The sequence below is a fragment of the Marmota marmota genome, unplaced genomic scaffold (genome assembly GCF_001458135.2).
Source record: "Marmota marmota marmota unplaced genomic scaffold, marMar, whole genome shotgun sequence".
Taxonomy (NCBI): domain Eukaryota; kingdom Metazoa; phylum Chordata; class Mammalia; order Rodentia; family Sciuridae; genus Marmota; species Marmota marmota.
In genome coordinates, this window is record NW_025999982.1 from 10028465 (window position 1) to 10053098 (window position 24634).

The following is a 24634-nucleotide window of genomic DNA, read 5'->3' on the forward strand; positions in this document are numbered from 1 at the left end:
ATGCCTGTAATCCCGGCGGCTCTGGAGGCTGAGGCAAGAGGATTGCAAGTTCAAAGCCAGCCTCAGCAAAAGCAAGGTACTAAGCAACTCACTGAGACCCTGTCTCTAAATAAAATACAAAATAGGGCTGGGGATGTGGCTCAGTGGTCCAGTGCCCATGCATTTAATCCCCAGTCCCCGCCCCCCCACAGGGATCATACCTACTTATAACTTAACTATAGGCTTCTTAAACTTTTCTTTATTGATGTTTTCCCCCAAAATGAATTCTAGCCAAAAACCCTACTAAAACATCTATAAACACTGAATGTTTTAATACATTTATTTACCTCATCCCTAACAGAGCTAATCAGAGGCTGATAATATATTTGTTTGTGAAGAGAGTTAATTTCCTAGATAAAACATGCACATAAACACATAAAGGTGACGATATTTTGAGATATATGATGCTAATAAAGGTAACGTTTATTGGGCCAGCCACTGGGCTAAACACTTTATTGGATTACTTCACTTAATCCTTGCAGCAAACCTATAAAGTAGGTGCTGTTCTGATTCCCATTTTATAGATGTGGTTATAAATGAGGAACCTCATTACTGTAATTTAATCTTCGCCAACCCAGAATTTGAGTTCGATGGCTATAAAAAGGTTGAATAAGCAAATCAGAAATAGGATTGCAAGAGACCTGGTTAACCTGCAGGAAGATTCTGCATCTAAAGACCTACTGAAAATCAGATGCTAATTGCTCCCAACTGGAAATGTTTGGGAAGATTCTGCCCAAAACTATACTATATCAAAACACTCTAAAATTCAGACTTTTGCTAGTTAAGAGTGGGTTTCCTGCTGGGTCCGGTGGTGTACACCTGTAATCCCAGCAGCTCGGGAGACTCATGAGTTCCAAGCCAGCCTCAACAACAGTGAGATGCTAAGCAACTCAGTGAGACCCTGTCTCTAAATAAAATACAAAATAGGGCTGGGGATGTGGCTCAGTGGTTGAGTGTCCCTGAGTTCAATCCCCAGTACTGGGGGTAGGGGGGAAGAGTGGGTTTCCTCTCAGTATTATCCCTAATAATGAGTCCAAATTAGTAAGGTTTTACTTCATTTCTGTAGATAATAGAGTATGAAGGATGTCAGTAGCTGTTCCAAATGTTTTGCATTAAAAATTTTGCATTACAGACCTATTGACCCTTCCGAGAGGTTTTGTTTTGTTTTGTTTTGTTTTTTTGTGGCACTTGGCAAAAGAAACACAGCTGTGTGCCCATTTTCTGAAGGGATAAACTGAGACTGGAAGAGATCACAGGGCCACAGCTGACGAACACACTAGAAATGCCCCAGGGCTGGCTTCTGTGGACTCTCTCACAGTGGCCTCTACTACAATTCTCCAGAGGTGCATACCAGCCCTGTTTTATTCCTTCTAAACTCTCCCAGGGCTCCATCCACGGACATCCCTTCAATTCTTAAGCATTTACAACAATTCTGCAAAGTGAAACAAGACCAGGATGCCCTCGGCCTCACTCCAGATGACACTGAAAACCAGTATGTGGATCCACTGACCATCTCCCAGGGAAGGTTTTCCAGAAGTCTCTGGGGGACCCAGGCCCAGGGCAGCCCTCTGCCCCTTCTGGGGCGTTTTCCCACATCACAGGGGTTAAAGAAGGATCTTATGATCTCTGTCACAGAATCTTCTCACACCAAGAAGCTCAGAGGCGCTACCTGTTTGAGGAGTAAGGGGGTCACTCCTTCAGGGCCGTCCTGCTTCAGCGTCTTCCTCCTTCAGCATCCTCCAGAGCCAGGGCCTGTAGGAGTGACCCAAAGAGCACATTCAGGACATTTGGCTTCAACATGGGAACAGTCAGGGACAATCAGGGAGAGGCTAGAAAAGGGATGGGGGACAGAAGCTAGAAGAACCTGACAGCGGCTGGGCTTAGCCAGGAGGACCCAGCTTGGGCTGCTGAGGAGGGTCCCTGAGGGAGAAGAGGACTCAGGGGAGAAAGACATCCAGCTCCACTCTTCTGGTTATCGGGTCCCAAACCCAGTCATCATGGCCCCCTCTTTCCCTCACCCCCCCCCAAACTACCAGCAAATGACATCAGCTCTAGCTTCAAATTACATCATCATTTTTGACCTGGGCCACCGCCACCGTGTTGGTCCAAGCCTCCCTGAAACCCCACTCACTTCTGGTTCTGCTTTGCAACTCACCTTTCCATCACCTATGGATTCTGGGTTGAATTGTGTTATGGGGTGAACTGTGTCCCCCAAAGCTCCTGTGTTAAAACCTTAACCTCTTGTATCTCACAATGGGTCATATTAGGAAACAGGGTCACTGCAGATATAATTATGTAAAATGAGGTCATATTGTAGGATTGGGGGGGGGCTAACCAATATCAATGGTGTCCTTATTAAAAAAAAAAAAAAGGAAATTTTGACACAGAGACATACAAAGGGAGAAGAGCATGAAAAGATTGGTGTTATTCAGTTCAAGTCAAGGTTTCAGAAGCTGGGAGAGAGGCCTGGAATTGATCCTTCCCTAGAGTCCTCAAAGGAAGCATGGCCTTGCTGACACCTTGATCTTGGGACTCCCAGCCTCCAGAACCCTGAGACAATGGAGTGTTATTACTTAGGCCACACAGTATGTGGAACTTTGTTACAGCAGTCTGAGAAAACTAATACATACCATGCTCTCCAGAACAACTTAAATGGTCATTTAAAAAATCACTCCTCTGAGCCAGGTGCAATGGCACATGACTGTAATTCCAGTGGCTCCACGAGGCTGAGGCAGGAGGATCCCAAGTTGAAAACCAGGCTCAGCAAAAGTGACATGCTAAGCAACTCAGTGAGACCCTGTCTCTAGATAAAATACAAAATGGTGCAGGGGATGTGGCTCAGTGGTCCAGTGCCCCTGAGATGAATCCCTGGTTCCACCCACCCCCAATCACTCCTCTGCTTAATACACTCTTATGGTATTTCACCTCCTCCAATGTAAAACAAAGTCTCTGAAATCATTTACCAAGTCCACATAATCTGGCTGATCTCTTCCCTGACCTCTCCTCCTTCTCTGCCCTTCCTCAACTTCCTCCAGCTATAATGGCTTCTTCACACATCCCAAGCAGGCTCCTGCCTCAGGCCCTTTGCACTTGTTCTCCCTCTGCATGGAGTTCTCTTCCCTGGGCATCCTTCGACAGCCTTCAGGTTTCTGCTCTAATGCCCTTTTCAGAGAGGCCCACTCCACCTCATCACATTTCTATCCCCACCTTCCCTATTGTATTTTTCTTTGTATCTCTTGTCACCACCTGGCATTTATTTCCTTTTTAAATTTCTCTTCCTTCACATCATTGTATTGTGGTATGCTCCAGAGCCCGACACATACTAGGTGCTCAAGAAACAGTTGTTGACTGATTTACACCAAAGAAGCCAAGAGAAAAGAGGACGAGAATGCACAAAGGAGGAAGTTGTCCTCGGTATCAAAAAGTAGAAGAATCCAGAAAGATAAGGGCTGAAGCGACCATTGGGTGCGGCCATATGGAGGCCCAAGGGCACTTTAGATGAGGCAGTCCCTGTGGACCATAAGAGCCCTCGGCTGCAAAATCCACCAAGTCCCTGCCCGGGGCCAGGAATATCGTCCACAGCCAGAGGCGGGCGGGTCTGTGAGTGGGCAAATCGCTGGACTACCTTCCAGAAGTCTGTGGGTCTGCGGGGCCAGGAGAGGACAGGAGATGATGGCCGAAGGCAAGAGGGCCACAAGGGGGCGGAGTCCCAGGTCCCTAAGAGGCGGAGGGACCATGCAGAGGAGGGCCCCTGGCTAGGGGCAGGCCGCCTCTTGCCTGAGTGGAAGGAAAGCAGGCTGGGGTGGGTCCAGGTGCAGAGGGAGGCGCGGGGTGGGGGACACCTGGGCGGGCTCACTCTGAGCAGCTCCTTGTGGGGACAGCTGAGGCCAGGCTGCCTCCTAAGCGAGGCAGGGTGGCGGAGGCACGGCGAGGGGCAGCCACTGTGGGGTTGTCACGCAGGCGCAGCCCTTAGCAGCCAGGGTGCAGGAGGAGAGTGTTCCTAAAGGGGAATTCGAGGACCCCAAAAGCTCCATCCCTGCCCGGGCAGCCATCCTCATTCCCCAGGTGCCCAGACGCAGAGCCTTGTGCCCCGCTGATTCCTCCCGGTCAATCACAAAATCACACTCTTCTTCTATGAGAGGACTCGTGTTTGTTGAGCACGTGCTAAGTCCTGGGTGTGTTCAAAGCCAAAAACCTCCAACAGCCGTTCTGCCAAGTGTTTTTCCATCTGCTTTTTGGAGGATGACACCAAGTTTCAAAGAGATTAACTCGCTCAGAGTCACACAGGCAGCAAGTGACAGAGCTGGGGCTTAAACTTTCATTTTTCTATACACTGTCACCAACCTAATCAAAGTCCTCAACATCTCATGCTTCAAATTCAACAGGATAAACGCCTCTCACTCGCCTCCTATTGGATCCATTTCACAGTCTACACTTCCTGATGAATTTTTTTGTGGCACAGTTTTACCCTGTCCCCATCCTACTTGATCCATTTTGGTGGCTTCCCGATACAGGATAATTCAAACTCCACAGGCATCCCCTGTCGTCTTGTAAATGATGCACTCGTCCTTGACCTGGCTTCCCACATGCCCCTCTGCCCCTCCCACCCCTTGCACCCCGGGGGCCCTCACCCTACAGCCCCACCCTTCTCTCCACCTGGCTCCTGGCCCTCTATGGAGGCCCATTGAGCAGGGACCCCTCCCCACTCACCAGGAGCTGAACCCCCTTCCCTTGGCTAACGTTCCACCTGCCGATGTAGACTGCAAACCCCTTGAGGGTAAGTAACCGTGTGTAGAAAACCCTTGCCATAGCCCACAGCCCAACACATATCTCAATGGTAAATGTCACCTGATCCACAGAACAATTATGATGCTCAGGTGACAGAATTTCAGAGGGTTTTCAGAAAACACAGGAGAACTGTGATGGCTGGGGGGAAGAACACTGTTTGTTTGTTATCAGGGATTAAACCCAGGGGCGCTGAACCACTGAGCCTCATCCCGAGCCCTTTTTGTATTACTTTCAGACAGGGTCTCGCTGGGTTGCTCAGGGCCTCACTAAGTTGTTGAGGCTGGCTTTGAACTTGCGATCCTCCTGCCTCAGCCTCCCAAGCCGCTGGGATTACAAGCGTGTGCCACCATGCCCAGCAACACTGGCCTTCAAGTTTGGGGGGGCACACCTGTTCTGCATTTGTCCTGCATGACCCCATGCCTCCTGGTGTGGGGGTCTGGCACCTTCTAAGAACTACTCTGCTGAGGAGGATGGTTGGATTTGGCTCCTCCCACCTGGTCCTGCACTGGCCCAAGCAAGGTCCTGGTGTCTTTCTTGCCACCCTTTCACTTTCGCTCACAGCCTGTCTTCTTCAGGAGAAGAGCTTGCCAGTGACCAGTCTGGCTGAGTGGGCCAGAAGAGTCGGGGCTCTCCTCTTTAGTAGGAAAAAGACTACTCCATTTCTGGGAAATCAGGTCTGTTAAACTCCACTTCGATCATCACAGAGCGACACCCAGTGATTCTAGGAAATCCAGAGCCACAAAGGGAGGATGGCTGGGGGAGGTGGAAGTCAGCAGACCACCCAAAGCCCATCAAATCCCCCCACAAAGAGAGAAGGGTGGTCCTGAATAACAGGCTCTGGGAGAAACTATGGCAGTCAAGGCCCTGTCGAGATCTACCAAAGGGGCAGTGTGCACCTCATGACTTAGCTGAAATAATAGGAGCCCTGGAGCCAAGCCTGGGATCAAATCCTGACCTTGCCACCTCGCAGCTGTTGAACCTTGGGCTGGTCACTCAACTTCTCTGAGCCTCATTCTACATAAGCTAATGTGAGTCCTCGATGAAACAAGAAGTGTACAAAAACACCCAGCACGGTCCCTGGCATTATGAACCAGTACCCAAACTGAGAGGTATCCCCAGCCCCTAAGGGGCCCTCTGGATGCTCCCCTCCCTCCTTCAAGCCTTCAGACCTCAGGGCTCTCTCAGCACTCATGAAACAAATCCAGAAGCTATACAGCATTTCCCAGCAAGAAGGTTTGCAAAGAGGGAATGACAGAAGTCACCACGGGAACCAACAGGCCATCCCATGGCTGGTGCGAGAGAAGCACTAGATCTTGGTCAATGCTCACAATGTTCGGGGCCTCAGACCACACCCAAACAGGAAGTTTAGGACAAACTTAGAAAACAAGTACACACAGCTGCAGGGGGCTGCACACCATGAACAACAACGAAATCCAGTCCTCCTGGAGGGCTCAGTGTGGGACCATAGCAGCACACAGCGCATGCGCCAACCACCCTGCTATTCCGGAGGGTCAGGATGCACCGCTGCCCCAGGCTCCGGGGCCTGAGAGCTCTGAGCTAACTGTGTGGAGCTGAGCTGGTTTGCCAAAGCCAGGATCTGTCCCCTCCGTCCCCTCCCAGGCATCAGCAGGGGCCCTAAACAGCTATCAGGGGCCTGGGAGCTTAGGCATGTAGGATTATTTTTCAGCTGGGAGATCTGAGCACAGAAAGAGGAAGTGACAGGCAGCCGGCCGCCCCACAGGGCTGGGGGCCTGCATCTCTGTCTGGCTACCCAGTTGGTGCACATTTCTTCGGGCCCCCCAGTGCTCCCTAGGAGATCTCAGGCTGCCGGGTTCTTCTCTTCTGAAATCTCACCTGGCAATAACAAGTTCACTTGTATTTTCATGCCAGTCTGAGGATCTTCACTCCAGTCACTGTATTTGGAAGTGCAGACGAAAAACTAGAAGGGCTCCTTCCCCTCTGCTCCCCATCTCCCAAGCCCCTGTGGACCTGGAATCTGCTTCTAGAAAACCTGCAAGGTGCGTGTGCACCCGCGAATACTTGGTAATTAATAAGCAACATCAATACTGTTCCTACTGTCTCCCCCCAACCCCTGCAAGGTCACGTCCCACTTGTTTTTGATTCACCTTCAGCAAGGTCATAGCCCTGGTCCCACCCCCCCTCCACATTCACAGGTGGCCCCACTATAAACCCGGTCACCTGACTGCTGGCCCCACAGCTGCCCCCACTCAGCACCTCCAGCAGTGGTTTCCCCACTCCCTCCCCAAATTAGGTTCCTTTTTTAAAAGTGACTCATTTAGGAAGAGACAAAACCAAAACTTCAATGGTAAAGATAAAACAGCACCAAGTCTCTTTAAACACCTCCCACTCCGTGCAGAATTGAGATCCGATCAGCGTCCCCAGACTGGACCTCCTCATTTGGAACTTACGGTATACACAAGTCTTCTAGCAAAAACACTTCCAGTAATGTCTTCAACTCTTTACATTTCAGTGTCTCCTTTACAGAGACAGAGAGATGGCCTCAGGCCTCCAGTCAGTAGCTTTTGCAAAATGAGGGAAGGAGAAATTAAAGATTAAAGTCGATGCTTTCCACGGGCTCAAAAAAATGATGTGATGTTTTACTACATTTATGATTCTGATTTATTAATGCAGGATATTGGCATTAGATCATGAGCCTAATGAGAATTCTGGGGAGTTTCTCATTAAAAGACAAGACTTCTTGGTATGTGAGATGTTTACAACATTCGAGCACAGGAGAAAGGCCCAGATTATATAATACGATGCATACAGTTGCACGGGCTACTCAGAGGCCTGAATAAAACCGAGCTAGGGCAAGCCATCAGAATGAGCCGAATCCAGGGTTCTCAACGTTGGCTGCCTTTCCTTACATTCCCAGGCGCTCCCCACCCCCACCCCCTGAAATTCTGGACCATTTTGCCTGTCATGGGGCTCTGGCTTCAGGTCTTTTTGTTTTTGTTTTTGAAATTGGTCCCAGTGATTTGAGTGTGCATCTAGAGTTGAGAATCTCTGATCCACAGATAAGGAAACTGAGATCTAAAAAAATAAGGAGAGCTTGGGGGGGGGGGGATGTCACTCACTGATAGAGCGCTTCTCTAGCATGTGCAAAACCCTGGGTTTGATCGCCAGCACAGCAAATAAATAAATTAAAATAAAATAAATAATTAAGGAGCAGTCCAAGATGGCACATCCAGTAACAGGCAAAACCAGAACCAAATCTGCTATCGACAACTCCTAGTCCAGGTCTGCAGTTTTGCTCAGGTTTTTGGTATTCACAAATTTGTTATTATTTTTTAATTTTTTTTAACAAAAATGGGGGAACTGATATAGAGTTGCTAATTTTTAGTTTCATCAAGTAAAGGTCTACAAATATCTACCAATTACTATCACCACTTCCTGACATGTTTTGGCTTATTTGCCTTCCTAATACCCTCTCTGCCCCCATCCCACCCCCACCCAAAAGGTAAAAGCTGATCACCAGGCCGCTGTCCACAGTCTCACTCACCTTCACTCGCCCTGCTCCTTATGACAAATCCAACCAAAACCCAGTCCTCAAAAAATTCTTCATCTCCTCCTTTCCTTAACTCTATAGACATCTGTTTCTGAAAGTCCCGACTCCACCCACAGACTACTTCCCAGTCCCACACTTCACCTTCCCCCTGACCCTGACCTGCCCACAACATCTTTCCAAGTTACAACAACCAATATTTATAGCTTGTCCCTTCTAAATATCTCCCTGATCCTGGCTACTGCTGAGGGATAGAACTAGGGGGTGACAGATGGAGTCCCAGCAAGGGCAGTTCTCTTTTTACCCTTTGGTTTGAATTTGGGGCAAGCAAGTATTCTTTTAAATGGACAAAAAAAAAAAAAATCACACAACACACATACACACACACACACAGCAGGTTGCAAAATACATGTATATTCGTTTCTACTTTGTGAATTCAGAGAATTATCTAGGAAGTTTAAAATATAAATGATATTTGAGTGGTGGGATTATAGGTGACATTAATTTCACTTCCCTTTCCTCTTTGTTTTCTTTATTATGTTTTACTTACATAATAAAAGAGTTTAAAAGAGCTTAAAACCTGAGGCAAAGCATTTTCTGATCTCCAAAGCCTCACGGTATTGAGAGAAAAGACGCCAGGCCGGGTCATGGGCTGGAGGGCAGAATCACCTCCTTTTTGTAAAATGGAAGATTCCCCATCAGGCTCTCGGGGCTTCTGCACCCTGCCCAGGCCTCTGATGTGAGCCATTCCCCAGCCACGTGGGTCCCCAAGAACAGAAGGGGAAGCGAGGTCCTACCATGAGTCTCAAGTCCTACGCAGAGCCCGTCTGGCCTGCTGAGGTTGTGCCCTGCAGCAGGTGGGCCCACTCTCCTCTTGAGTCTCCCCCTTCCCTGTCTCTATTTTTCCCAGGCTGCCCCCCGACAGCCTCTTTGAAACTCTGCGGAGGCAAAGGGCGACACAGATCCAAGTTAACAGTCGAACCCACAACTTACAGATCAGAGGCCCCCAAACCCTTGAGATGGGGTGTAAGCTGGAGGATTCTCCACAGTCCCCATGGCTCCCTAATGCCTCGCATGGGAAAGGAGGGGTGAAAGAGCACAAGCAGAACTGCAAGAGAACCCGGGAGAGGTAGAGAGTGTGTGATGTACAGAGAAGTACAAGGCATTCATTCTGGACATCTGGAATGTCTCCTAACACATCCAAGGCCGAACAGAGAAAAATCCCCAAATACTTATGAACAGCAAAATTCACACCCAAGAGGCTCAAGTGAGGAACTCTCAACCGTTTGTGGGCTCCACCTCTTCAACCCGCTTCCCCACAGCTCCGAGGACCCTTCCTGGGTCTAGGAGGATCTAGGCCAACAGGAGTGGGTGGAAAAAAATAGGAATAAAGAAAAAAGAAATGAGATTAAGCAACACCACACTGAGGCGGGCTGGGGCCCTCCCAGAGCAACGTGGAGCGGTCAGTGGTCTGGGGCAGTTCCTGAGATGCGGGAGAGGAGGCTTAGTCTCCTCCTGACCTCGTCTCCAAAGGTGAAGAGGTACAGGATGTCTGCCAAAGACCCAAACTTCTTGGGCCCTTAAGGTAGTAAATTTTAAAGAACTTGGCAACTTTTCAACTGCCAAAACAGAGTGGTTCACACTCGATCCAGATGCATGTGTGGCCTGTGTGAGATCTTTTTTTTTTTTTTTTTTGATGGTGGTGGTCCTCACTGTGGTGCTGGGGGTCAAACCTAGGGCCTCATGCATGGTAGGCAGGTTCTCTACCACTGAGCTTCATACCCAGCCCAAGGCCTTTTGGGAAATCCTCATGGAGGCCATCAACCTAGCCTGCAGCTCCAACGCTCTAAGAAGGAAGCCTTGGACAGTTCGGGGCTCAGGCGTTCCCCTTCACTGCACTTTACTGACATATGGCAGTCCGTGCAAGCAGGGGGCGTCACTACCATGTACAAGTGTCCTTTGTTTCAGCTGGGGGTATGTGCCTGTCTTCTCTCTGCAACCATTTGGACTGTAAGCCCAATGCTTCCCTTTCTTTCTTAAAAACCCTCCCTGTTAGCCAGTGAGCTCTTACTAACCATGTATACCACCAGTTCTCAAACCTACCAACCCCTATCATGGGCCTCTCTCCCATGACTGGCTCCCTCTGGCCCTGACCTGGTAATAGCTTCTCCCATGATGCGTCCCTGCACCATATGCACCATTCCATCCCAGACAGCTCCCGCAACCCTCCTCTAGCTCCATAAATAATGACTTTACTCAAGTTCCTTCAATTAAACCTCTTGAGCAAAGAATTCAAAGATAACTCAGAACCTAAGATCTGCACCTAAGAACACTGGAGTATCATGGTTACACACATTCAGAACAGATGGCTGACATCCTGAGGCCCGGCAGAAAGCTACCTGCCACCCATTGCCAAAGGAGAGTGAGAGGTGGGAGTGGTCGGAGAAAGTCTCATGAAGGAAGTGAGATCTGAGTTGGGTCTCAAAATCCAGGGTCAATTGGGTCAAGTGGAGAGGAAGTGGGAGACCATCCCCAGCAGTGAGCCAGCACACACGTGGCACTGACCACAGAGTGGGTGGGGCACGCCATGAGGAATGGTGTAGGAGTCGGATCCATTGGTCTAGCCCACTGCTGCCTCTGATCTAGCTGTGTGACTGGGACTGACCCATCCTGGGTCCCATTCCTCAGTAGTAACTTATGAATACAAGGACACTGGTACCTACCCACCAGGGTTATTCTTTAAAGAGAGGATGCTTAAGAAGCTTAGGATACTCATTGCCTGCCATCAATAAATGTTATTTTAGCTTCTATCAAAAGTACCCAAAACTAACTGTCCAGATGATGTTGCCAGGGCTCTGTCTTCTTTCTCACAGTCATGATGCTGGAAAGAGGTGAACACTTGCAGGATGCTTATCACCATGAATACCCCAAGAAAGGTAAGAGCCAATTGAGCGTTAGAATGCCCAGGCATCCAGGGAGGGAACTCAACGTGCCCCACAGACACACTCCGCTCTCTGCTCTCTGGGACCTCTGACTGCATCCCTAGGCCTCCCTCCAGCTGGATTTAGTCAAAGGAAGAACCTTTATTCCCATGTCCCCCGTCTCAGCACAGCCCTTCACCATCACAGCTTCTACTCATGTCCCCATCTCCCCAACTCGGGGGCTCCCTCCTTCTGGCCACCCACTCTTGCCAGCCTTGGGGTTCTTCACCCTCCTTTGATGGTTTATCTCACACCGCCCACTTTTCTGTAAATAGCCTTCTTTCATTAAAATCTCTCTAGTGGTACATTTTGCATGCACCCATCATTTCCTGCTGGGTCTCTGACTAACAGCCAGGACACACATCCATCCACCAGACAGATGGGGCTGAGACCACAGCCCCACCTATCTCCACCCACTTCGGGCCTAGGCAGAAAGTGAATGGCAGCTATTAAGACAGAACACCCAAGTGTTTTGCTCAAGAAGAATCCTCCAGGACTTGAACACCCCCAGGAAGCTGGGTAAAACCAGGAGATCCAGAGACAAGAAACTCTCCCAATCCCAGCAGGGTACATTCAGAGGTTCCCCCAGGTCCACCTCGTAGCAGAACTCCTCTGGAGCACGCAGGAAGCCACAGACTCCAGACCAATGTCTGAAAATATCTGCTCATGGAGGTCTTTCTAGCCTGAAAATCAAAAGATCTTTCAGGAAAGGATACTCCAGGGCAGCCTCTGAGATGCCCTCTGCTCGCTCTCCCAGGTGACGCAAAGTTCTGAGGCACCCCAGCTACACCCAGCAGGCTTTCAGGTCCCAGTCCTTCACACCACAGACTCCATTTCCACCTCTCTTAGCAAGTCATGCCAGGGCCTCAGAGTTTCCTTACTGTCTCTTTTGATGAATTGACTGTTCCCCTCTCTCCCTCACAAAGACTTGGTTCGGTACAATACAAAAGCATTTGTTAAGTGCTTACTGTGTACAAGTATCTTGATTCTCTGCACTAGAGATGCAAAGATGATTGAGTTAAAGATCTCAGGGTCCAGGGGCCACAAAGATCAAGAAGGAGGAAGGCTCAACACAACCTACAGGGCGGGCCTCTCAGGGAACAGAGAAGCTTGAATGAAACTGGGCCTTGAAGGACGGGTCTGTGATTCTGGTGACGTGGGGGAGAGGAGCAGAACTGAACTGTCCAGGGCAAGAACAGAACAGAGCCAGACAAGGGGTCTGTCTCCAATGGAGACCACTTGATTCAAGACCCAAGCACATTCCATAGAGCAGAAGTGAAGTCTGGTCCGAAGGGTTCGTTCCAGCAGCCTCCAAAGTCCAAACACCCCCACTTTCAGAAATGGTTAAAGGCAGTGGCGGGGGGGGGGGGCGACAAACTGCTTGTCCTCAAGGGGGTGTCTCAGCCTGACACTCACCATCACCCCCTTGGTCTTGAGGGTCTTGCGGTGGGTGGAATCCCCATGTGGAGAGGGACCTAGCCGCCCCAGGTCTCCACTCAGATCCACGCCCACCCCAGAAAAAATAAAAACCCCTCCAAGCACGCCTGCTCTTACTTGGAATTCTAAAATTAGACATTCATTCCTCTCACCTCAAAGCTTTTTCCTTTTCTATGCTGATATGCAAATGTCTGGGAGAGGCTACGTCACAGCAGCCACATATGGCTTGGCAAGAGGACTTCCAGAGACCTTTCCTGGGAAACAGGCTTTGCTTAAGGGATGCTTGGGAGATGACCTGGGATTAGAAGGGAGATGGAAAGAGGAGGAAGAGATGGCTGGAAGGAAGGAGGGGACTCCTGCACCCAATCAGCAGCACCCAACCAGGGCAGAGGGGAAGGCTAAAGACAGAGCCCTTTGAGACTGCCCCCCCCACTTGCTACAAAACCGAGATCCAATTCACATACCGTAAAACTTGCCCTTTCGAAATGCACAATTCACTGATTTTTAGCATATTCACAAGACGGCACAACATCATCACGATCTACTCTCAGAACACTTTCATCTTCCCAAAGAAAACCTGCCCCCATTAGCAGGCCCTCCTCATGCCGTGCCCCTCCTCCCCGGGCAACCACAGACTCTCTCCGCGGATTTGCCCATCCTGGCCGTTTCATATAAATGGAATCAATAATACATAGATTTTGGAGTCTGGCTTCTTTCACTTAGTCTAATACTTTCAAGGTTCACCCACTTGTACTATGCATCAGTACCAAACTCCTTTTAATGGCTAAATTATATTGGATTATATGGATATACCACATTTTATTTATCCATCAGAAGACATTTTAAAGGGCAAGATGCTCCCAAAGAAAACTCCCTCCAGTGTCCTTGGGGATGCTTGGGCAGCACAACCACATACGTATCATCCTCCTCTGCTCCTTCCACAGGGCCCAAACCCTCCCTTCCCAGTAACCGACTTTCCAAACACACACTGGCTCAGGCCAGCAGCCCCAAATCAACCAGGCCATGATGGGAACAACTCTGTTTTGTTTGTTTGTTTGTTTGTTTGTTTGTTTTAATGAGACAAGTTTTCACTAAGTTACTTAGGACTTCATCAAGTTGCTGAGGCTGGCTTTGATTTTGCAATCCTCCTGCCTCAGCCTCCCAAGCTCCTGGGATTGCCAAGTGAATTCTTAAAGCCTCTGAAAATGTGTTCCCCACATCTCCAGGGTCCTGGTAGCAAAAGATGGAAGCAGGAAGAGCAGTACTGGCTTCACAGGCACGAGCTCTCTCAGGGCCCCATGCTTGATTGAATGCACTACGTCGCTGTCTTGAAAGTCTTAATAATTTTAAAACAAGGGGCCCCACATTTTCATTGGCACTGGGCCCCACAATTATGAAGCTGGTTCTGAGCAAGAGGCCAGGGTGTGGGGAAGGGAAGGACTCGAATCTTCCCAAAGCTGGTGGAACTGTTGCTACCACTCACTGGGCCGGGCCAGGTTGGTGGGCCAAGGCAGGGTACCAGGGAGACGCTGATGCTGAAAACCCAGCTCTCAAACTGCCTGAGACCACATCTTCCTACCCCAAGGCTGAGCAGTTGGCTGATAAGGGCTCCCTGAAACAGACTGGCTGAAAGTCCACGTGATAAGGGGAGAAGATACAGGCCTAGACTGTAAAGCGGGGGGCACTCAAACCGAAACTCGTTTGATCTAGTGTTCACTTACAGGTTAAGAGCAAGAAGAGGAAAGAAAGCAAGAAGAAACCCACATTAACTCAAGTAACCGGCACTGAGAAAACTTGTTAAACATTTGCTTTATTTTTTTCAACTGTCACCTTTATTTCCAGTATATCAGGGAAGTTAACTGTTTCACCAAAAACCTGGTATTTGATCCAAAGAGAGCACAAGGTGAGTTTTCAAGACAGATAGCCACAGAGAGGACAGTACTAGCAGGGGTCTCAGGAACAGTGTAGGTCACTGGCTCTTGTCCCTGAAGTCCATCTGCAGGGATCCCTAAAGCTTAGACCCCACACCCCCATCTACTCCAATTCTTACTTTATAGATGAGGAAGCTGAGGCAGGAGAGGGGAAGTAACTGACCAAGGTTACCCACAGAAAGGGGCAGGACCAGAACCCGGAAGCCTTTAGCTTCCCTCCCCACCTCCCAACTTCAGGAGAACCACCCAAATTCACACCCACACGCTGCCAAACTTCCCTGGATCCTTGGCTCCAGTCTTCCAGCACCTGTCGTCGTCAAAAAAAGGAGTCTGGTTAGATTTAAGGCTCCTAAAGCCTGATGCAGAAGATGCACTTGCCTGCCCCCAGCCCCCAGCCCTGTCCCACAACCTGGCAAAGGGCCAAGGAGCTCCAGGAGAGCCCCGGGCCTTCCTGGGTCCAGGGCATTGACCAACTTGGCCTTTCCTGGGAAGACTGAAGTCTCACCCTAGTTTTTTCAGGGATAGGTGAGGGCCACACGAGGGGGACAGAGCTCAGGGCAGACAGGAAAGGCTGGCCGTCCACTGCACCAGAGAGGGATCCAGGTGGCCCCTGGGATGCAGTAGAGGTTCTAGCTCCCATTATATTTTGTCCCTTTTCTATAAAGGACACTAACCAAATCAAACCTTCCTCAACACCAGCCGCCTGGATTCCTTTAGTTTAATTTGTGTTTCTCTGCTTTTCCTCACCTTTTCCCTTGAACGAAATCGATATGAGCACTTATTAGATGCTGGGCATATTCTATCTGCTGGGTCTATTGCAGTGAACAAAGCAGAGCAAGTTTTGGTGTTTACATTCTAAAGAGCGGAAACAAAGAGTTAAAGAAATGAATTATGTACCATGTCAGAGGGTATCAAATGCTTTGGATAAAAATAAAGCAGGATAAAAGGGATTGGAAATGTCAGGGAATGAAGGTATTTTATTTAGGATAGTCAGGACAGGGGTCTCTGGAGGGGGGAGGGGAGGGAGCCAAATGGATATCTGGAGAAGATATTCTAGGCAAAAAGATCAGCAAATGCAAAGCCCCTGGGGTAGGAATGTCAAGAACAACCAAGACTCCAGCATGGTGTGAGTGATGAGGAGAAGGGCAGGTTAGAGATGCAGAGAGGGATGTGGGGAGAGGAGGGAGAGAGCAAGCAGGTCCTGAAGCTACAGCAAGCCCTTTGGTCTTTTCTCCTAGCAAGACAGTAGTATGCAGGTTCTGAGCAGAGGTAATTGATCTGACATAGCCTGTCACATGACCTTCCTAACCAGTGTCACTACCAAGCAGCCTATGGTGGGCACATCTATGAGGGGACCAGATTCAGGAACCAGGCCCTGAGCCCAGCACAGCCTCTAAGTCCTGTGTGATACTGCGAACACATTTCCCTTTTCCGGGCCTCCACATTTACCTCTGTGAAATGGGAAGGTCATATTAGAAGATGTCTAGTGTCCTTTCGACAGAAATTCTTATTTTCTGACCCTCATACCGACTGCCCTACCAGTCTTAGTCTCTGGAAGCCCCCAACTATTCCCCACTGCCTACCCCACCCCAAAGCAAACTCTCACTGCCCCAAAGGCACAGCTCTCTAGGGAGAAAGGTCCAGCCCAGGAAATAGCCACGTCAGCAACGTCCTCCACCGATTATAAAGAGCAACCACTAAAGATAGCGCAGCCTCCACACATGTTGGTGGGGCGCAGCCAGCAGGGGCCAAATCAGCAGGGTGCTCCTAAGTCAGCTTCTGCCCAGGCTGCCAGTCTCTTGGGTCTCTCTTGCCACCTGCATCTACCCTCTGGTGGGACAAAGTTCTGGGTGTAAGAACTGCTCCAGGGCTGGCAAAATGGCTTGGTGGTTGAGCGCTGCCTGGCACGCATGAGGCCCTGGGTTCCATCCCAGCACTGCCAAACAAAACACAATGGCTCCACCCCATCCACCTCCTGGAGGGTCAGGAAGCAAGACACAGCCTCCCCCACCAGGCTGCGTGAGCAGGGCTCTTCTCTCCACCATCAGACTGGGAGCTCCGTGAGAAGATGGGCTCTACCACCCAACAGATGGGGTGCTCATCCTATGTCTCCTCCTATGCCTTCCCCATCAGATCAGGGCTCCCCACTGTGTCTTTCCACCCAGTCTGGGAGTTCCTTGAGGCAGAGACTGTGTCTCTCCAGGAGACCAGGAGTCCCTGATGGCAGGGGTGGCACCAGCCCCATTGGACTAGAAGCCGTCTGAATTCAGGGTTCATATGCCTTCTTTCATTCTGCCACCACATGGAATCCCACAAATGTCTCTATATTGAGTGGTTTCTTTTTAAAAAAAACTTTTTTTCGTTGTAGATGGACACAATACCTTTATTTACTCATATGTGGTGATGAGGATGGAAGCCAGCACCTCACACACGCAAGGCAAGTGCTCTACCACGGAGCCACAACCCCAGCCCTATATTTCGTGGTTTCTTTTTTTGTTTCTTAATATTTTTATTAGTTGTTGATGAAATTTTTTATTTTATTTATTTGTATGTGGTGCTGAGAATCGAACCTAGTGCCTCACGCATTCTAGGCCAGTGCTCTACCACTGAGCCACAACCCAGCCCTATCTAGTGGTTTCTTAAAACAACATGCTGGGCGAAGTCCAGGACCGAGCCACCCACCCCTGCACCCTGTGGCTGGAAAACTCCCTGCATATGAACCTCCAGGCAGAAGGAGCAGACAAATCTTCAAAGCCACTGTCCCCCCCACAACTTCTCCAAGACTTTTTACAGGCTCTGCCCAAAGGCTATTCCCATTTAAACAGCCCTTGCTGGTGACTGAGGCTCTGGCCCAGCTGGAATGCACCTGAGGACAGGGAGCCCAGAATCCAAGCGGGCTCCCAAGCAGGCTCAGGCTCAGCCGCACCCTCAGCTTCCAGGATGGGGAGGAGACTCATCTCAGGGGCAAGGTGGACAGCAGAGGAGGTGAGGGTGGACAGCAGGCATGGGCCTGGCACTGCAGAAGCTCTGCACCTCACAGGGCAAGCAGAGACACCAAGGAGGGACATTTGCACACATGGGGACTCGGGGAGGCTGCTGGAAGCTCCCCTGGCATGCAGTGTGCTGGCTCATATTGGCAAAGGGTTTCCGCAGACGTGCAGAGAAGGGACAGGAAGGCTGGAACTTGCAATGGCTGAAAGCAATCACCCCATCGTGGGCACCACTAACATAGGGACTGTTCTAGGTCCTTCCCACACGCCAATCCTCCAGTCTCCATAGCATGCAATACCACTGCCCTCCTAAAGACCAGGCAACAGAGGCCTGTCCAAAGTCACTCACAGGGAAGAACGAAGCAGGAATATGGTTCCCAACATGTGCTCTCGGCCGCCTCCCTCTCCAAAGCCAAAGGGCATTGCCTCTGCTGGTTCCACTGGTTTCCCAGAACCCCAAGGTAGAACCGTGGGAAGCCACCCAGCCACCGCATCCTGAGAGCCTGGGAGACTTGAGTGGAACCCAGCAGAGTCGCACTGCATCAGAAGCTTGGGTACACTGAAAATGCCACCCTGATCCTTTATGACATCCTTTCAGGAGCCTCAGGTTAGAAAATTCCTACCTTCCTGTGTCCCCCTTAGAGGGTCTAGAGTTGTGGCTCAGTGATAGAGCGCTTGCCTAGCACATAGGAGGCACTGGGTTCCATCCGCAGCAGCACATAAAATTAAATAAAGGTACTGTGTCCATCTACTATCTCTCTCTCTCTCTCTCTCTCTCTCTCTCCATATATATATATATATATTTATTATTATTATTATTTATTTATAATTTGTTTTAAGTATCCTTAGGGAAAGAGTGATCCTTTTAGAAAAACTCCCACAAAAGTCATGATTATTTGAAAAAAATCCAGGCATAATGGTGCACACCTGTAATCCCAGCAGCTTGAGAGGCTGAGGCAAGATGACTGTGAGTTCAAAGCCAGCCTCAGCAAGAGTGAGGCACTAAGCAACTCAGCGAGACCCAAAAGGGCTGGGGATGTGGCTCAGTGGTTAAACACTCCTGAGTTCAATCCCTGGTACCCCCTGCAAAAAAATAAAGAAAGCTGTAAAAGAGAGGGGTGTGGAAGGAGGAAAAAGTGGCCCCCAACACGTCTCAGCTCTCACTGTCCAAAATAATATAAACTTTTTTTTTCTTTTTGGTGCAAGGGTTCAAATCCCTGCCTTGCACATGCTAGGCGAGTGCTCCACCCCTGAGCCCCAGCCCCAGCCCTTGATCATTTCTAAACAGTGTGTTAGTTACATTTTCAACTAAAACTCCCCCCCCCCTGTGTTTTTCTTCAGGCTTCACATCTTTTTAGGAAAAGTTCATCTACGTGTACATCAGTGAGTCCCAGTGTGACACCAAGAGTCTCCATGACGTCTGGAAACCGAAGGAAATAAATAGTGGCTTCCTCAGACTTTTTTGCAGATGAACAACTGGACCTGCCGTTTGCAGGGTGCTTCTCATATGAACACTTGGCATTTTGGGCTGACCTGGGGGGCTGTCCTCCACATGGGATGCTCAGCAGCATCCCTGGCCTTGTCCCCCTCCCCTTCACTGAAATGTGACAATAAAAATGTCTCCAGACATTGACTGACAGGTGCCCTTGGAAGGGGGCAAAATGGTTTCCAGCTGAGAACCACTGTATTGAACAAAGCATTGAAAACACAATCCACAAACTGTTTAAAAATAAGCATATCCAATTTTTTCTGACTCCTTGGATGCCATGAATTTGAAAACTCTCCAGGTAGCTGCCATGGCTCCTTCCAGTGAATGTGTCTAAATACAAGTGCCCCAGATTCCCATGCCCATCCACCCTTCCAGCCCCAGCCTTCCCACTCAGTCACATTCATGCTTGGAACCAACCCATCCTCATGTGCTCAACATGCCATCAGGCACTAGCTATCCACCTGGGTGGGTGACTGTCAGCTCTGACCGAGTGCTGCAGGGGTGAGAGCCAGAAAACACTAGGCTCGGGGACTCCAGTAGCCTCAGAGGCAGCAGTGGCCACACCCAAGAAAAGGGACCCGGGTTAATCTCCAGTGTGGATGATCCATTGTGCTCCCCAAAACCTCATCTGAACACACAGCTTGCCTCAGAGTGAACTACGCCAAATCTGAAAATAGGTCAAAGAGAGAACCGAATCTAAGTCTGTGAAAGACCAACAACCCAACAGATAAATGGGCAGAGCATGAATCGCAAGAAAAGGAAACACAAATGGATCTTGAACTTGTGAAAAGATGCTCAACCACACTCATAAAAGAAATGCAAATTAAAACTAACTGAGATGCTGGTTTTCATCCATCAGATTGGCAAAGATCAAAACCTATGATAACTCACTGTGTTGGCGAGGGTGCCTCATTCACTGATGGTATAAAACACTACAGCCTCCTTGAAAAGGTACACCTGCACGTCTACCAACATCACAAATGTTTATATGCCTATGCCAGCACTTCCATTTCTGGGATCTTATCCAACAGGATTTCTCCTACATATGGCAAAATGGTGTGTACTCCAGGATACCTACCCATCATGGTCTGATCTGTAATGAAAAAAGATTGCCAATAGCCTCATATCCACCTTTGGGGGAGTGCTTCAATAAATCATGATTCTTTTTCAAAATGGAAAGCTATGCAACTATACAAAAGAATAAAGGCACTCTCTCCATGATCTGGGATTAATTTTCAAGACATGTGGTAGGGTAAAACAAGCAAGGCATTGAAGACATGAATAGTAGAACAACAGTTGTTGGGAAATACCATCTACTCACATATGCAGAAGATGTCTTTGCATAATCACCCAAAATGCTAATAACTGTATTTATCTCTAGAGAACTGGTCAGCTAGGGGCAGGATTATTTACCCCACTTTAGATACTTTATAACATGCAAACTTTATACCAGGTGCACTATTCAATCAATTCATCAGTCAATAAATAACAAGCAAGCACAGAGGAAAAGACATTGATCTGGTGGTGGTACATCAAGGGGGGCATAGGCACTCGACAGACATTACAGGTCAGTATCCACTTTAAATCTTCTAATCCTCCAAGTAGCCATACTTGTCAGTTTTGGGTTTTTTTGTTTTGTTTTGTTTTGTTTTTAGTTTTAGGTGGACACAATATCTTTATTTTATTTTTATGTGGTGTTGTGGATCGAACCTAGCACCTCACGCATGCCAGGCGAGCACACTACCGCTTGAGCCACATCCCAGCCCCCATACTTATCAGTTTTAATGTCCCTGGTTTTTTGATCCAAAAGTAGGGTGATCAGCGCATTCAAAACACCAGCTTCCTTCCTCAACAAGGTTTTAAAAGCATTCATCCTCAAAACTATCTTTCCCTCCTCTGAAAAACCACAGTCGCTAACACAGAGTGCCACCATCACCCTGGAGCTACAAGGATAGGCAAGCAGAATCCTTTAGAAGGTGCACTGCAGGATCCATAGCCAGGGACCTGGGGGCACCCACACTTTCAATAGTGCCTCAAATCATTCTGGGCTGGAACTATGCATCACAAAGTGACCTGAACCCCAACACCTATCAGGAGTGGCGGGAACCCCCAGTAGCCACCAAGGATCTGCAATGCAGCTCTGCCTGCGGCAATGTTTTAATGGTGTATTACTCAAAGGTGCCACCAACACCACTTTAAACCCACCCCACCACCACTGCCACTTCATCATAAAATAACCCTTATATTTTAAGCTGTAAATCAGCATTTGTCAAGTTCTAAATTGGGCTACAGCAATATTTATTCATCAAAGGATAAATCTTCCCTGCATAGTCATAAAACTGCCTAATAATTTAATATGCTATCATTCTTACCTGAAAACTTGTCAAAAAGTGGCCTGGAAGAGGCATGTGTTTTACAGTTGACTGACATTAAGTCTATAGTTTATTAAATAGTTCATATTTTAATTCTCTTATGGGGAAATGGCATTAAAAAAAACACATCCTATGCAGAAGAGCAATTCAAAGATTCATTAGCATCTAATTTAGGGTAGAGAAAAGCAGATTCTCCAAAGAGGACCAAAGAGCCCTCTGATGAGTGATACAGAGAGACAAGCAAGAAAGAGGCAAATCCTAACACATGGAGAGAAGAATCACATCAGGGGACAGGACCCGGGAACAACCAGACAAGATGAAGAACTGTTTCAAGCAAAGGGTTAAAAATATCTCTCAGCTGCAAAATGATGACAGCCAGGTGAAGAAGTCCAAGCCTGGGACCTTTTCTGGTCCCTGGAGCAGGGAGCTCCCCAGACCTGGTGGTGGCACATCAGCAGAAGTCTGTTCTTCCCACAGCCCGTGCCGAAACATGTCTCTTTTAGGACAAGAGGAGAAACAACCCAGCCCTGAGACCAAGGTTACTCCACCTTGGCACTGTGGACACCACAGGCTGATAATGCTCTGTTGAGGGTTGCCTCCTGTCACGGAGGATGTTTAGCAGCATCGATGACCTCTGTCCGTTAGTTACTAGTACTGACCCCACCACCGCCACCCCCAATCATGACAGCCAACAATGTCTCCAGACCAAAAATGTCTTCAGCAGCCAAGTTCAGGTGCATCTGAGAACTGCTGCCCTTGGATGAGTTAAGTCTCACTTAACTAAGGTGAGCAGCTGGAGGCAAACCCATTCTGCCCAACAAGTGTCATCTGTTCCCTTTGTGCTGCCTTTTCTCTGAAGTTTCAAAATATAAACAGAAGGAAATGCAGACACTTGAGCATCAGTACTGGTCCCCACACCGCCAACCTTCCCTCACTAGTGAAGTCCAGGTCTGCCCATGAGCCAAGAGGAACTTGCAGACCTTGCCTCCCTTCTCTGTTCTACAGCCCCCTCCCACATGTCCCCCACCCACCAGGCTTCACCTTTCATTACGAAGTCACCCCCCATTTCCTTTACGTTTTTCCACAAACTTGTGGTTTACTTGGGCACAAGAACGTGCTTCAGGCTGGCATGCACTGGTGGTTAATGACAAGGTGGGTTTCCGAGCCACAAACACTATTAATTTTATGTTCTAAGGCACTCTCCCTGTTCGTGGGCGAGTTGGGGAGGAAACTCCTCCCCTGTGCTGAACACTGAACTCCTTACAATACTACATAATCAAAAATAGTGAACCACTTTTTAATTTGGAAAAAAAAAATTTAAAGTCCAAGTTCATACATTCACATCTGGTGCCGCACCTCCCACTGCAGACCAAGATGCTATGTGAGACCAGTGAGATTCCACGCAGCGAGCTGCCTAGCTATCAAGGCATTTAAACCCATTGGGAGATAATACAATCTGAGCTGGACTCAAATAATGCTGTTAAAAGTTTCAGCTTTGATTTCATTATAGAGTTTAAAAAAAAAACTAGCAACCTTATTAAGGCAGTTTTAGAATAGGATGGAAAATATTAAAACAAAGCTGGTTTAGAATTACTATTTTTTTACATTTATTTTTTAGTTGTAGTTGGACACAATACCTTTATTTTATTTATTTATTTTTATGTGGTGCTGAGGATCGAACCCAGGGCCTCATACATGCTACGCGAGTGCTCTACCTCTGAGCTACAACCCCAGCCCAGAATTATTATTATTTTTTTTTATCTATTCATCCTTGTCTATTTATCAAGCAGTGAGATGGTGTCCAACCCCCAAAAGCAGATGAGCAGGAGAAAGGTTGCACGGGCCACCTACGCAGCCCAGCATTGGCTGGCCTTGCACCAAGTCTACACAGTGACCACTGACCACATTCTAGCAGGTACAATTTCCAATCATGCAAACCGACTTCTCTGAATTTTTGATTAAAAAAAACCCAAACCCTAAAAACCAGACTGCTGTGAGATTTTCCTTAAAGCTTTTATCTTTCACAAGTTTCATTCATTCAAAAAATACCAGCTAACTGCTATCACCAACCAGCACACCTTTAGACAGCATGTGGCACTGCCAGAGGAAGAGACCTTCAAGGCTTGGGCTCCTCGGGGGTGTGGGGGTTCTGCTAGGAAGGTGTTTAGAACTCTCCAAAGTAATCCATGAATGTCAAATGGTGCCTGGAGACAATCCTGTTTGGTTTTTTAAAACAGTTTTTCTCGTGGCCTATCTGCTCCATTCATTGCACACAACTTCACCGAGTTAGCTAAGAGTCCAGGGTAAGCCTTGCACCAAACAAGATTAGAGCAAACACAAAACAAGACAGAAAAGAAGACACCAGAGGCAGCAAGGTACCTAAGTCACAGGCCACAGCACACACTAGCTGACTGTGGCCTGGAGGTCCTGCAAACCTCTGTCACAAAGCCATCCACCAAGACCTGGACTCCAGCACTCTGAGCAGGCCTTGAACACACCAGAGAATGGCAAAGCCAGAACACCACGGATGGACATAACGCAGAGTCGGGGAGACAGGGTGGCTTAAGAAAGAAAAAGACGTGAAAATCTTTAACTGTTCTTTAAAACAGGCTGTCCTGGGTGCATTTCCAATAGAATACAGGCTGTATTCTGGGAATCAAGATGTGGCTCTTGAGGCCACATCTTGTGGATCAGAGGCCACACTGCCTATCCAGCAGTAATGCTAACAGAGGTATGGTCAGGAGGTTCCCTGGACAGCGAGCTGCCCCCAGAGGGTTATCCTCTCAGGATGCAGGCATACCCAAGCCCAGCCATCCCAGAAGCTGATGTCAGTCAACAGAGGATAACATGAAAGGCACAGGCTGGACAAAAGTGACAGAAGACACCTCCTCCACCATTTTGAGCCATTGAACCAACTGCTCTAGGTCTCCATTGGCAATCTCTCCATTGCTGTTCCTCAGCATTAATTAAGATAATACCTGTGACCTAACACTGGGGGCTTTGGACCCAAGGAACATACCCAGCAAGAATGGCTCATCATTCCTGATTACGTTATTTTATTACTAATATTATCCAGCCGCC

General features: G+C 48.5%; 1 protein-coding gene across 1 annotated transcript in view; it reads right to left on the bottom strand.

The window, feature by feature from the left end:
• Positions 1 to 8877, bottom strand: part of Trerf1 (transcriptional regulating factor 1) — a 136302-nt gene extending 127425 nt beyond the window's left edge. Inside the window, exons 1-2 of the mRNA XM_048805727.1 lie at positions 8351 to 8877; positions 1709 to 1791 (exon numbers count right to left, since the gene is read on the bottom strand). The gene's annotated coding sequence lies outside the window, so the exon portion shown is untranslated. The remainder of the gene's footprint in view (positions 1 to 1708; positions 1792 to 8350) is intronic.
• Between the last annotated feature and the right edge of the window lie 15757 nt (positions 8878 to 24634).